Source organism: Hippopotamus amphibius, chromosome 5 (assembly GCF_030028045.1).
Source record: "Hippopotamus amphibius kiboko isolate mHipAmp2 chromosome 5, mHipAmp2.hap2, whole genome shotgun sequence".
Lineage (NCBI taxonomy): Eukaryota > Metazoa > Chordata > Mammalia > Artiodactyla > Hippopotamidae > Hippopotamus > Hippopotamus amphibius.
In genome coordinates, this window is record NC_080190.1 from 164,247,635 (window position 1) to 164,260,725 (window position 13,091).

The 13,091-nt window shown below is 41.4% G+C and overlaps 1 long non-coding RNA gene across 8 annotated transcripts in view; it reads left to right on the forward strand.

The window, feature by feature from the left end:
- LOC130853963 (uncharacterized) overlaps nucleotides 1–13,091 on the forward strand; it is a 62,423-nt gene that overhangs the window by 14,898 nt on the left and 34,434 nt on the right. For 6 of the 8 annotated variants that reach the window (XR_009053927.1, XR_009053924.1, XR_009053921.1 and 3 more), the window contains exon 1: nucleotides 8,481–8,586. The exons of 1 other annotated variant lie outside the window; for it this stretch is intronic. This is a non-coding gene — a long non-coding RNA (uncharacterized LOC130853963). Of the gene's footprint in view, nucleotides 1–8,473; nucleotides 8,587–13,091 lie in introns of those variants that run through there. One more of the 8 variants, XR_009053923.1, reaches the window with a different exon arrangement.

Here is a 13,091-nt window from a genome sequence, read left to right on the forward strand (position 1 = left end):
AAAACGTAAGTCCTCTTTTCTGCTGAGTTCTTCTGCTGACTGTGCCTGGTGTCTCTGAATCAGATTCTCCCATGGCAGCCGTTATGCCAGGAGGAGGATTTTTTTGTGGGCCGTGCATTAACCCTTTGGGGCAATTAGGACCTCTCCAAAGTAGTGACCATGAGATGAGTTTTGAAATCTTCCATCCCCTTAGATAGAAGGGCCAGAGTAGAACTTCACCAAGTAGGTCCCATAGAACACAACTACTACAGTATATTAATAGGCTTTCATGGAAACAAAAGCATATGTGGGTGGAAAAATATAGGTGGAAAGAGCCTTTGATATGTTCATGTATTTTGTTTGTGACTGTGGAACTTATGTGACCCTAGAATATTTTCGCCAGGAATTATCACATAAGCAATACTGCACTAGAGATTGTCTGGAGTTGCTACTTCATGCTTGGTCTTCATGGTTGTGAATCCCCAAGCTTCTGACCTGCAGGAAGTCCTTATCTTTTTCCACATGGCCTATCTCCAGAGCATTTTCTACCATTCTCTGTTTTGCAACTTATATGCTTTTCCAAATCAGAGTATCTACCTGTCTCTAAACATTCTGCCATCTTTCTCAATGATTCTGATTTGCAAACCATTGCAAAACTTAATGACTTACAACAGCAACCATCATTTATTCAGCTCATGATCTGCCATTTGGGCAGGGCTCAGCAGGGAAAGCTCATCCCTGCACCATGAAGCCTCTGCTGGGAGGTTTCCCGGAGGATCTGCTTACAAGATCGATTTACTCCCATGGGTGGCAGTCGGTGCTGGCTGGTGGCCGAGACCTCAGCTGGGGCTGGCAGTAGGAATACCCATAAGTGGCCTCTCCCTGTGGTTGCTTGGTTTCTTCGTAGCATGCCCAGTGGGTGCCAAAACTGAGGAAGACACAGGACATAAAAGCCTGGGCTTCTTAAGTCCTGGGCTGGGAAAGAGCTCAGTTTCACGTCCATGGTGTTCTATCACTCATGCTGTCACAGAACTCAGATGCTGGCACAGATGGAAGATGTGACAGAGAATTTGGTGACTGTGTTTTTAGATGGCTATAGCAGCTCCATGAATTTGCTCTTCTTATTCTGCCTCTATTGTGCCTTCCTTCCCACGCTTGCTTTACCACCTGGAAAACTACTGATTCTCCAAGGCCTAGCTCCCATACCACTTCCTGTGTAAAAGTGTTCTTGTGCATGCATGGTGTTTTTATTGCTAGTCTTATATTTAACACATATGAATGATGGTTGTCTTAGAGGGCTTATGACATCCTATTCATCCTTTATTCCAGTTCCTGGCACAGGGCCTGTGCTGAATTAATTGATTAGTTTTCTTGATGAACTGTTACAACAGCTACCATTTCATAAATGTTTACTGTTTAATAGGCCCTAAAATATGCACATTACAAGTGTTATCTTACTGAATCCTCACAAGTAGGAAGACCTTATTATTTCTGTTATACAAATGTGGAAACTACGATCATAGTAAACTTTCCAGTGCCCCACAGCCTGTAAGTGGGAGAATCAGGATTCCAATCCAAGCTCAAAGTCTGTCTTCATAACCAATAGGTTCTTATTTGAATAGTGAATTAGTTAAAGTGGCCACTTATATCCACCCAGCACTGAAATAGCCAAACAGTGCTCTCAAGTAGTTGATCTTTAGACTCCACTACATTGTTTTCGGATAATTTCATTTAATTTCTACAAACCATTATCTATTGTTCTAAAGGATCCAATTATCTAAAGAATGATTACGTGGAAAGGAAATCTGGACTTGTTTTTGTAGCTCAAGATGACAAAATTAGAAGTAATAAAAGAAAGATGTGAGGAAGAGGCAGATTCTTGCTCAGCGTAAGGAATAGCTTTGAAAGGATTCAGATTGAAAGGAATGGGTTGAAGTGGAGGTGCTGAGTTCCCCATCACTGCAGGAATCCAAGAAGACTGTGTGTGATCATTGGGTTGTTTCATAAACATGGACTAGATATCCATAATGGATATGCTGTTTTTGTTTTCCCATATCCTTTCACCCTTCTTCTGGGAATTATATCAAAAATTTCCTATGGGAAGTACTTTCTTCCTTACTTTCAACTAATGTGTTTTAGGTGAAGTTTAGGTGGAGTGGAATCTATCCCAGCCCCTAGAGTGACCACTTGACAGGCCTATCTGGTCAAAGTTTTGCATGTTTCTTGCCACATTGATTACTTCCATGAAGAGTAACAACGAAGTCATTGCCACTTACTCATTCAATCATTTATTCAATAATACGTGGGTTAAACTTTTCTTTCAAATCATGAAGGATTCCCCCAACTTTCCCCCAGTAACTATTTATTGAGCAAAAAAAAAAAATCATGAGGGATTCACTTTTATAGGAATTGTCCTCCCACTGTAAACAACTAGAAAATAAGATAAAACATATAAAACAACTGTTTTCAGACATTCTGTTTAGGCAGTATAGGAATGTGGTCTCTGAAAGATAGAAAACAAAAGCGGTGAGCCCTGTGATTGGTTCCGATAATGGGCTGCAGGCAGTTTCCAGGGCACAGTCCAGCAAAAGGGAACCCAAAGAGAGGATGGCAGTCTTGCTCAGTTGAGAAGCCTGAGGTGGAGTTTGAGGATACCAAGTCAGCTAGAATCCGTGCGACAGACTTCTGGAAAGGAAGAGCTTATGCAAAGAAAGAGTTCCAGAAATCTGCCCAAGAGTTCCTTTGTCTTTGGCTGAAAACCAATCTAAGCATGTATTGGGTGAAACCCCACACGGTTTAGCTTGTCTCGCAAATTTGTTTCTGGTATTGACTGCATCCTTTAAGGTTTATCAGTTTTAAAATGCATCAGTCAGGAATTTATTTCGGCTTCCCTGTTCTCCCTTTCAACATTTCTTTGATGTAGCTTTATAGTGATTAATCCCAATAAGGACAGCAGTGGCTCAATAGTTTCGCAGTTCGTATGTTGTTCAAAGTTTAGTATTGCTAATTTTAGTTATTATCATAATATTAAAATAATAATTTTATATGAAATAATAGTAAGCAATATAACACAGGGAATGCCAACAACAACAAAAAAGAAAGCAACAAGAAAACAACAATGAAAAACATGAAAACATTTTCTTCTAAAACGTTACCCAGTGATGTGGCAAGGATTGCACTTCTAACAGTTTGTTGTAAGACAGTTCTTTTTTTTTTTTTTTGGAAACTTTATTGAGATACAGTTAACATGCAATAAACTGCATATATTTAGAGCGTACAATTTGGTATCCCAATCTCTCAATTCATTCCCCCCCATCCCTCCCCGCTTTCCCCACTTGGTGTCCATATGTTTATTCTCTACATCTGTGTCTCTATTTCCGCCTTGCAAACTGGGTGATTTGTACCATTTTTCTATAGTCCCCATATATGTGTTAATATACGGTATTTGTTTTTCTCTTTCTGACTCACTTCACTCTGTATGACAGTCTCTAGGTCCATCCATGTCTCTAAGAATGTCCCAGTTTCACTGCTTTTTACAGCTGAGGAATATTCCATTGTATATATGTACCATATCTTTTTTATCCAGTTATCTGTTGATGGACATTTAGGTTGCTTCCATGTCCTGGCTATTGTAAATAGTGCTGCAATAAACATTGGAATTGCATGTGTCTTTCTGAATTATGGTGTTCTCTGGGTATATGCCCAGCAGTGGGATTGCTGGGTCATCTGGTAACTCTATTTTTAGTTTTGCAAGGAACCTCCATACTGTTCTCCATAGTGACTGTATCAATTTACATTCCCACCAACAGTGCAGGAGTGTTCCCTTTTCTCCACACCCTCTCCAGCATTTACTGTTTGTAGATTTTCTGATGATGCCCATTCTTACTGGTGTGAGGTGATACCTCATTGTCGTTTTGATTTGCATTTCTCTAATAATTAGTGATGTTGAGCAGCTTTTCATGGGCCTCTTGGCCATCCGTATGTCATCTTTGGAGAAATGCCTGTTTAGGTCTTCTGCCCATTTTTTTGATTGGGTTGTTTGTTTTTTTGATATTGAGCTGAATGAACTGTTTATATATTTTGGAGATTAATCCTTTGTCTGTTGATTCGTTTGCAAATATTTTCTCCCATTCTGAGGGTTGTCTTTTCGTCTTACTTATAGTTTCCTTTGCTGTGCAGAAGCTTTGAAGTTTCATTAGGTCCCACTTATTTATTTTTGTTTTTATTTCCATTACTCTAGGGGTGGATCAAAAAAGATCTTGCTGTTATTTACATCAAAGACTGTTCTTCCTATGCTTTCCTCTAGCAGTTTTATAGTGTCTGGCCTTACATTTAGGTCTTGAATCCATTTGGAGTTTATTTTTGTGTATGGTGTTAGGGAGTATTCTAGTCTCATTCTTTTCCATGTAGCTGTCCAGTTTTTCCAGCACCACTTATTGAAGAGGCTGCCTTTTCTCCATTGTATATCCTTGCCTCCTTTGTCATAGATTAGTTGACCATAGTTTATCTCTGGGCTTTCTATCCTGTTCCATTGATCTATATTTCTGTGTTTGTGCCAGTACCATACTGTCTTGATCACTGTAGCCTTGTAGTATAGCCTGAAGTCAGGAAGCCTGATTCCACCAACTCCATCTTTCCTTCTCAAGATTGCTTTGGCTATTTGGGGTCTTTTATGTTTCCATACAAATCGTAAAATTTCTTGTTCTAGTTCTGTGAAAAATGCCATTGGTAATTTGATAGGGATTGCATTGAATCTGTAAATTGCTTTGTGTAGTATAGTCATTTTCACAATGTTGATTCTTCCAATCCAAGAACATGGTATATCCCTCCATCTGTTTTTGTTGTCTTTGATTTCTTTCATTAGTGTCTTATAGTTTTCTGAGTACAGGTCTTTTACCTCCTTGGTTAGGTTTATTCCTAGGTATTTTATTCTTTTTGTTGCAATGGTGAATGGGATTGTTTCCTTAATTTCTCTTTCTAACCTTTCATTGTTAGTGTATAAAAGTGCAAGAGATTTCTGTGTGTTAAATTTGTATCCTGCAACTTTACCGAATTCATTGATTAGCTCAAGTAGTTCTCTGGTGGCAACTTTAGGATTTTCTATGTATAATATCATGTCATCTGCAAACAGTGACAGTTTTACTTCTTTTCCAATTTGGATTCCTTTTATTTCCTTTTCTTCTCTGATTGCTGTGGCAAGGACTTCCAAAACTATGTTGAATAGTAGTGGCGAGAGTGGACATCCTTGTCTTGTTCCTGATCTTAGAGGGAATGCTTCAGTTTTTCACCATTGAGAATGATGTTTGCTGTGGGTTTGTCATATATGGCCTTTATTATGCTGAGGTAGGTTCCCTCTATGCCCACCTTCTGGAGAATTTTTATCATAAATGGGTGTTGAATTTTGTCAAAAGCTTTTTCTGCATCTATTGAGATGATCATGTGGTTTTTATCCTTCAGTTTATTAATATGGTGTATCACATTGATTGATTTGCATATATTAAAGAATCCTTGCATTCCAGGGATAAACCCCACTTGATCATGGTGTGTATGATCCTTTTAATGTGTTGTTGGATTCAGTTAGGTAGTATTTTGTTGAGGATTTTTGCATCTAAACTCATCAGTGATATTGGTCTGTAATTTTCTTTTTTTGTAGTATCTTTGTCTGGTTTTGGTGTCAGGATGGTGGTGGCCTCATAAAATGAGTTTGGGAGTGTTCCTTCCTCTGCAATGTTTTGGAAGAGCTTGAGAAGGATGGGTGTTAGCTCTTCTCTAAATGTTTGATAAAATTCACCTGTGACTCCATCTGGTCCTGGACTTTTGTTTGTTGAGAGATTTTTAATCACATTTCAATTTCATTGCTTGTGATTTGTCTGTTCATATTTTCTATGTCTTCCTGATTCCGTCTTGGAAGGTTATACCTTTCTAAGAATCTGTCTGTTTCATCCAGGCTGTCCATTTTATTGGCATATAGTTGCTTGTAGTAGTCTCTTATGGTGCTTTTTATTTCTGTGGTGTCTGTTGTAACTTCTTTTGTTTCCTTTCTAATTTTATTGATTTGAGTCCTCTCCCTCTTTTTCTTGATGAATTTTGCTAGGGGTTTATCAATTTTATGTATCTTCTCAAAGAACCAGCTTTTAGTTTTATTGATTTTTGCTATTGTTTTCTTTGTTTCTATTTCATTTATTTCTTCTCTGATCTTTATGATTTCTCTGCGTCTACTAACTTTGGGTTTTGTTTGCCCTTCTTTCTCTAGTTTCTTTAGGTGTAAGTTTAGATTGTTTATTTGGGATTTTTCTTGTTTCTTGAGGTAGGATTGTATTGCTATAAACTTCCCACTTAGAACTGCCTTTGCTGCATCCCATAGGTTTTGGATCGTTGTGTTTTCATTGTCATTTGTCTCTAGGTATTTTTTGATTTCCTCTTTGATTTTTTCAGTGATCTCTTGGTTATTTAGTACCATATTGTTTAGCCTCCATGTGTTTGTGTTTTTTTCCAGTTTTTTTCCAGTAGTTGATTTCTAATCTCATAGTGTTGTGGTCGGAAAAGATGCTTGACACGATTTCAATTTTCTTGAATTTACCAAGGCTTGATTTATGATCCAAAATGTGATCTATCCTGGAGAATGTCCCATGTACACTTGAGAAGAAGGTGTAATCTGCTGTTTTTGGATATAATGTCCTATTGATATCTATTAAATCAAGCTGATTTATTGTGTCATTTAAAGCTTGTGTTTCCTTATTAATTTTCTGTGTGGATGATCTGTTCATTGGTGTAAGTGAGGTGTTAAAGTCCACCACTATGATTGTGTTACTGTCAGTTTCCTCTTTCATAGTTGTTAGCATTTGCCTTATGTATTGAGATGCTCCTATATTGGGTGCATAGATATTTATAATTGTTATCTCTTCTTCTTGGATTGATCCCTCGATCTTTATGTAGTGTCCTTTCTTGTCTCTTGTAACATTTTTTATTTTAAAGTCTATTTTATCTGATATGAGTATCGCTACTCCAGCTTTCTTTTGATTTCCATCTGCATGGAATATCTTTTTCCATGCCCTCACCTTCCGTCTGTATGTGTCCTTAGGTCTGAAGTGGGTCTCTTGGAGACAGCATATATATGGGTCTTGTTTTTGTATCCATTCAGCCAGTCTGTGTCTTTTGGTTGGTGCATTTAGTCCATTTACATTCAAGGTAATTATCAATATGTATGTTCCTATTACCATTTTCTTAATTGTTTTGTTTTTGTTTTTTTTAGGTCCTTTTCTTCTCTTATGTTTCCCACTTGGAGAAGTTCCTTTAGCATTTGTTGTAGGGCTGGTTTGGTGGTGCTGAATTCCCTTAGCTGTGGCTTGTCTGTAAAGCTTTTGATTTCTCCATCGCATCTGAATGAGATCCTTGCTGGGTAGAGTATTCTTGGTTGTAGGTTCTTCCCTTATTCATCACTTTAAATATATCCTGCCACTCCCTTCTGGCTTGCAGAGCTTCTGCTGAGAAATCAGCTGTTACCCTTATGAGAGTTCCCTTGTATATTATTTGTTGTTTTTCCCTTGTTGCTTTTAATAACTTTTCTCTGTGTTTAATTTTTGTCAGTTTGACTACTATATGTCTTGGTGTGTTTCTCCTTGGGTTTATCCTGCCTGGGACTCTCTGCGCTTCCTGGACTTGGGTAGCTATTTCCTTTCCCATGTTAGGGAAGTTTTCAACTAGAATCTCTTCCAGTATTTTCTCGGGTCCTTTCTCTCTCTCGTCTCCTTCTGGGACCCCTATAATGTGGATGTTGGTGCATTTAACGTTGTCCCAGAGGTCTCTTAGGCTGTCTTCAGTTCTTTTCATTCTTTTTTCCTTATTCTTTTCCACATCAGTGATGATCACCATTCTGTCTTCTAGGTCACTTATTCGCCCTTCTGCCTCAGTTAATCTGCTGTTGGTTCCTTCTAGTGTATTTTTCATTTCAGTTATTGTGTTGCATATCTCTGTTTGTTTGTTCTTTAATTCTTCTAGGTCTTTGGTAAACTTTTTGATCTTTGCATCCAGTCTTTTTTCAAAGCCCTGGATCATCTTCACTATGATTATTCTGAATTCTTTTTCTGTAAGGGTGCCTATCTTCTCTTCATTTAGTTGTTTTTCTGGGGTTTTATCCTGTCCCTTCATCTGGTACAAAGTCCTCTGCCTTTTCATTTTCTCTATCTTTTTGTGGCTGTGGTTTTCAGTTCCACAGAAGGAAATACTGCTTGATTCTGCTGTCTGCCCTTTTGTAGAGGAAGCTGTCTAGGAGGCTTGTGGGTGCTTCCTGATGTGAGGGACTGATGGTGGGTAGGGCTGGGTGGGTGGAGCTCAGTAAGACTTTAATCCGATTTGGTGGGTGGAGCTCAGTAAAACTTTAATCTGCTTATCTGCCAATGGGTGGGGCTGTGTTCCCACCTTGTTGGCTGTTTGGCCTGAGGCTCCCTAGCAGTGGAGCTTACAGGCTCTTTGGTGGGTCTAATGGCAGACTCTGGGAAGGGTTCAAGCCAATGACCACTTCCCAGAACCTCTGCTGCCAGTGCCCCTGTCTCCTCAGTGAGCCACAGCTGCCCCCCACCTCTGCAGGCAACCCTCTGACACCAGCAGGTAGGTCTGGTTCAGTCTCCTATGGGGTCACTGCTCCTTCCCCCTGGGTCCTGGTGAGCACACTTTTTTGTGTGTCCTCCAAGAGTGGAGTCTCTGTTTCCCCCAGTCCTGTGGAGGTCCTGCAATCAAATCCCACTGGCTTACAAAGTCTGATTCCCTGGGGATTCCTCTTCCCGTTGCTGGACTCACAGGTTGGGAAACCTGACATGGGGCTCAGAACCCTCAGTTTAGTGGGTGGACTTCTGTGGTATAGCTGTTCTCCAGCTTGTGAGTCACCCACCCAACATTTATGGGATTTGATTTTAATGCGATTTCGCCCCTCCTACCATCTCATTGTGGCTTCTCCTTTGTCTCTGGATGTGGGGTGTCTTTTTTTGGTCAGTTCCATTGTCTTTCTATCGATGATTGTTCAGCAATTAGTTGTAATTCCAGTGCTCTTGCAAGAGGGAGTGAGCGCACGTCCTCCTACTCTGCCATCTTGATCCTCTCTCTCTGGAAGACAGTTCTTGAAGGGTCTCTCATATTACTGTATGTCTTGCAAGCAGAGGCACTGACTGCTTTTATTCTGGACTATCTTTCCAAGAATGTTTTTAAAGCAAACAAACTTGGGAGATAGAGCATTTCCTAGAACAAAGGGCAAGTGTGTTTTCAGCCCTGGATGATTGAGATAATGTCTTTATCTGGAGCAAAGAGCAGGTGTCCTCACCTGGACTGTGAGCTCCAGATTCTGTCTTCTGCATCTTGGTATTCTTAGTGTCCACCTCAGGGCCTTGAACAAGATAAGCCCTCAGGGGACTTCCTGGTTTTCCAGTGGTTAAGATTCCATGCTTGCACTGCAGGGGGCATGGGTTCAATCCTTAGTTGGAGAACTAAGATCCCACGTGCCATGTGACATGCAGTCAAAAAAAAAGCAAGATAAGCCCTCAGTATATTTGCTCATAAATAAACAAATTGGGTCAGGCAGTTGTCTAGCTGTCTGTTTTCACTGAAAAAGGAAGCAATAAAGGCCAAGTGCTTTTCTCAGTACTGTACGTACATTAATTCTCTTAATCTTCATGATACCTTTATGAGGTAGACATAGTTACTGTCTTTTATTATCAATATGGGCAGTAGAGGACGGGTTATGTACATGGAGTCTGGAGCCAGACTGCCTAGGTTTGGATCCTTGGTCTGTTACTTCAAGCTGTGTGACCTGGGACAAGTGGCTTAACCTCTCTGTGCTTTAGTCTTCCTATCTGAAAAATGGGTATCATGAGAATAAGACTGGATTGCTGTGAGAGTTCAGTGAGTTAAAATAATGCAGATGGCTGGCACATAGAATTGCACAAGCGTGAGCAGACAGAACACACTTGTATACGCTTTACAGGTTAGTCAACTGGGGGCCAGGAGAGAAGAAGCCACTTACCCAATGCCCCAAGGCAAAAAGTGGTGAAACCAGGATTTGGACACCAACAGACTGATTCTAGAGGCTAGTCTCATGACCACTACTCTACTTTCTCTGTTCTGAACGATAAATTTAACAGATTAGCTGGCTGTCACCTAGCTAAGAAGAGATCAGCTTCAAGCTGGGTCTCCTCCCACCTTTACTGGCTGGTGCCCCAGCTTGAGTTCTCTGTGGAGCCCAGCCCACTTGTTCCTGCCTGTGGGGCTGGTGACAGAAGGTGGGGCCTGACCCAAACTCCAGGAGGCAGCGAATGAAGCAGCACCGCACCTCACGGGTGTTCCTGGAGCCCCACCTATACCAGCTACTCAAGAAGAACACTTGTGGGGGGTGGAGGCTTCCCTGGCCTGGATACTCCTAGATCTCCTCCTGCTTATCTGAGCATTCCAGACACTGCCCGCCAGCCCCAGCCAGGGACTCACATGTCCCACAGCTCCAGTTGGGAGAACTGACTTTGGTGTAACGATTCCAACCCCTAGATGTAGGCTCCCAAGAACAGGGCCAGGCACATGGTGAGTTCTCAGTTTGAATGAGGGAAGAAACGTCAGGTTTTGGAGTCATAGAGTATTAGAATGGATGCAATTTAGAGAGACTTGCAACTCCTTTTATAAGCTCTCTTTCTGAGCTTCCTGTATTCCAGGATTATCCTCTGTTCAGTGGGCCAGTAGAATTAAGCCAAGAGGGACTTCCCAGGCGGTCCGGTGGTTAAGACGCTGTACTTCCAATGCAGGGGGCGGGAGGCAGGTTTGATCCCTTGTCTGGGAACTAGGATTCTATATGCCGTGTGGTGTGGCCAAAAAAAAAAAAATAGATTAGAAATAAGCCAGGAAAAATAGGAATTCCTCCTCCCTTCCTCCTTTCTTTTCTTTTCTTTTCTTTACTTTACTTTTCTCCTTCCTCCCATCCAGAAAGCCACACATCTAATACGTTGTGCTGGTAAATATTTACCAACTGTATCTCCAAAAGAAAAGAAACCAGATTCGTAGTGCTTACCAATTCCTGTGGTGTAAATATTCCCAACGTGGCCAATTTCAAGCTCCCCTCATGACGTCACTGAACGTGGAGTTGGGAAAAGATGATACAGTTGGCTCTGAGCCAGTATGAGTGGCTCAAGCCATCACTGCAAATGTCAGGCTGTGGGTCCAGGCTTGGAAGACAAGTTCTGAATCTAGTATTTGCTAGCTGTGTGACCTTGGGCAAATTGCTTAATCTTTATGCACCACAGTGTCCTTATCTGTAAGATGGGAATAATAAAATTATGCGTGTTGTGGAGCTGATTTGAAGAGCAGTCAGGCAAATGAATGCCAAGGACATAGCTCAAAGGCTTGTCTGGCATATTTAAGTGATCCATGCAAGGTAGCTAATGTTAGTTAATAGTACAATATATTAAAATCACACAATAGAATAACTTCTGCCCATCCTTGCTAAATGTTGCAACAGACTAGCAGTAAAAACCAGCCTGTGAGCTGTCTGGATGGTTCCTTGTGATGCAGTCACACATTGGGAGCAAAGGTACATGCTCATGTAGCAAAATGGTGGGGGGCGGCTAGCCTTTGGGGAGCCAAGTGGCTGGAAAGAAACAATTATGGCCAAGATGAAATGACCTTCTCTTCTTCACTCAAAGTAGATTTTTGGCTATTAGGCCTCCTTCCATGATCCCTTAACAACCTTCAGGAAAGTAGATAATTGATGCCATAAAGCAGACTGCATTCTGATGCACGATGTGGCCTGTAAATGAAAGGATGACTTCCCGTCCCTGCTAGGCAAGAAGGAAAGAGAGTGGTGTTTCCTGAATGGGGACAGGAGTAGGTCACAGAATGCCTCCCACACTAGTGACCTGCTTGTTTTTGTAACCACACGGCCTGTGCAGTGTCTGGAACTATGGAAATTTTTGCAAAGACAACAGAAAGATGCATTGAGTGCTTACGTGGTGCCAGGCATTGCGCTTAGCGTGGGACCCAGAGATAAAGGGAACACGCACCTGACCCCTTAGAACTCACTGTCTTTGGAAAAGAAGGATGTGTAAATATAAACAACTGTCACTTCGTAATCGTAGTATGAAAATAAGTTCTGAAATCACAGCTGAGATAGTGATGAAATCTCCCCTGGGGGTATCATGGCAAGATTTACACAGGAGGTGGTATGTGAACTTGGTCTTGAGCCTTGAAGGACTTTACTAGTTCAAGAAAGCAAGAGAAGCTCCCCAGGTAGGAGCAACAACATTCATGCAGCAGGTAGTATTTCAGGGTTAATTAGTGAGTTGTCCATTTCAGACCCCAGCTCTCCAGCATGCACTGAATCTGTCCACTTGTACCCAGAGGGGAAGTCAGGTTCATGATGTACTAATTGGGGTGGTAGAGAGTGACTGCCCAGTGCACACATTAAAGAGTGCGTTGTCTGTAAATAAAAGAATTTAACTAAAAGTTATTGTTCTTTTTAGTAGCACATGTGCTGGCAATTTAAACAACGTCAGTGATAAAATCCTTGCCCCCTACCCCCAACTCTCTCGACCCCTTTTCTCTGCAGGTCCAGACAATTCTCCCTCCTCTACCTTGAAATGCCACTTAACCGGGTTCTTACACTTAGGGGCAGAGCCAAGGAGGGGAGAACATGGGCCAATTAGTGGGGAAGGAAATACTTTAAAAAGTCATCACCCTTGGGACTTCCCTGGTGGTCCAGTGGCTAAGACTCCCTGCTTCCACTGCAGGGGGCATGGATTTAATCCCTGGTCAGGGAACTAGGATACCTCATGCCGCATGGCCAAAAAAAAAAAAAGAGAGATTACCCTTGAAGGTACTTCACTCTCAATATCTTACAGTCTCATCACTCATACCTCAGTAATACCTCCTTGACTGCTTTGGTTTCTATTGTAGTCTTAATAACCACCATCACATTAGTCAGGACAGGCTAGGTTATGCTGCAGAAACAAACAACTTCCAAACCACAGTGGTTTGTAATAACAGGGGTTATTTCTTGCTCGTGCTACATGTCCACGGCTGGTTCTGGGGCGGGGGGGGTGGGGTGGGCACTTCTTCATGCCTGTCTACCTGGGATTCAGGAGTAT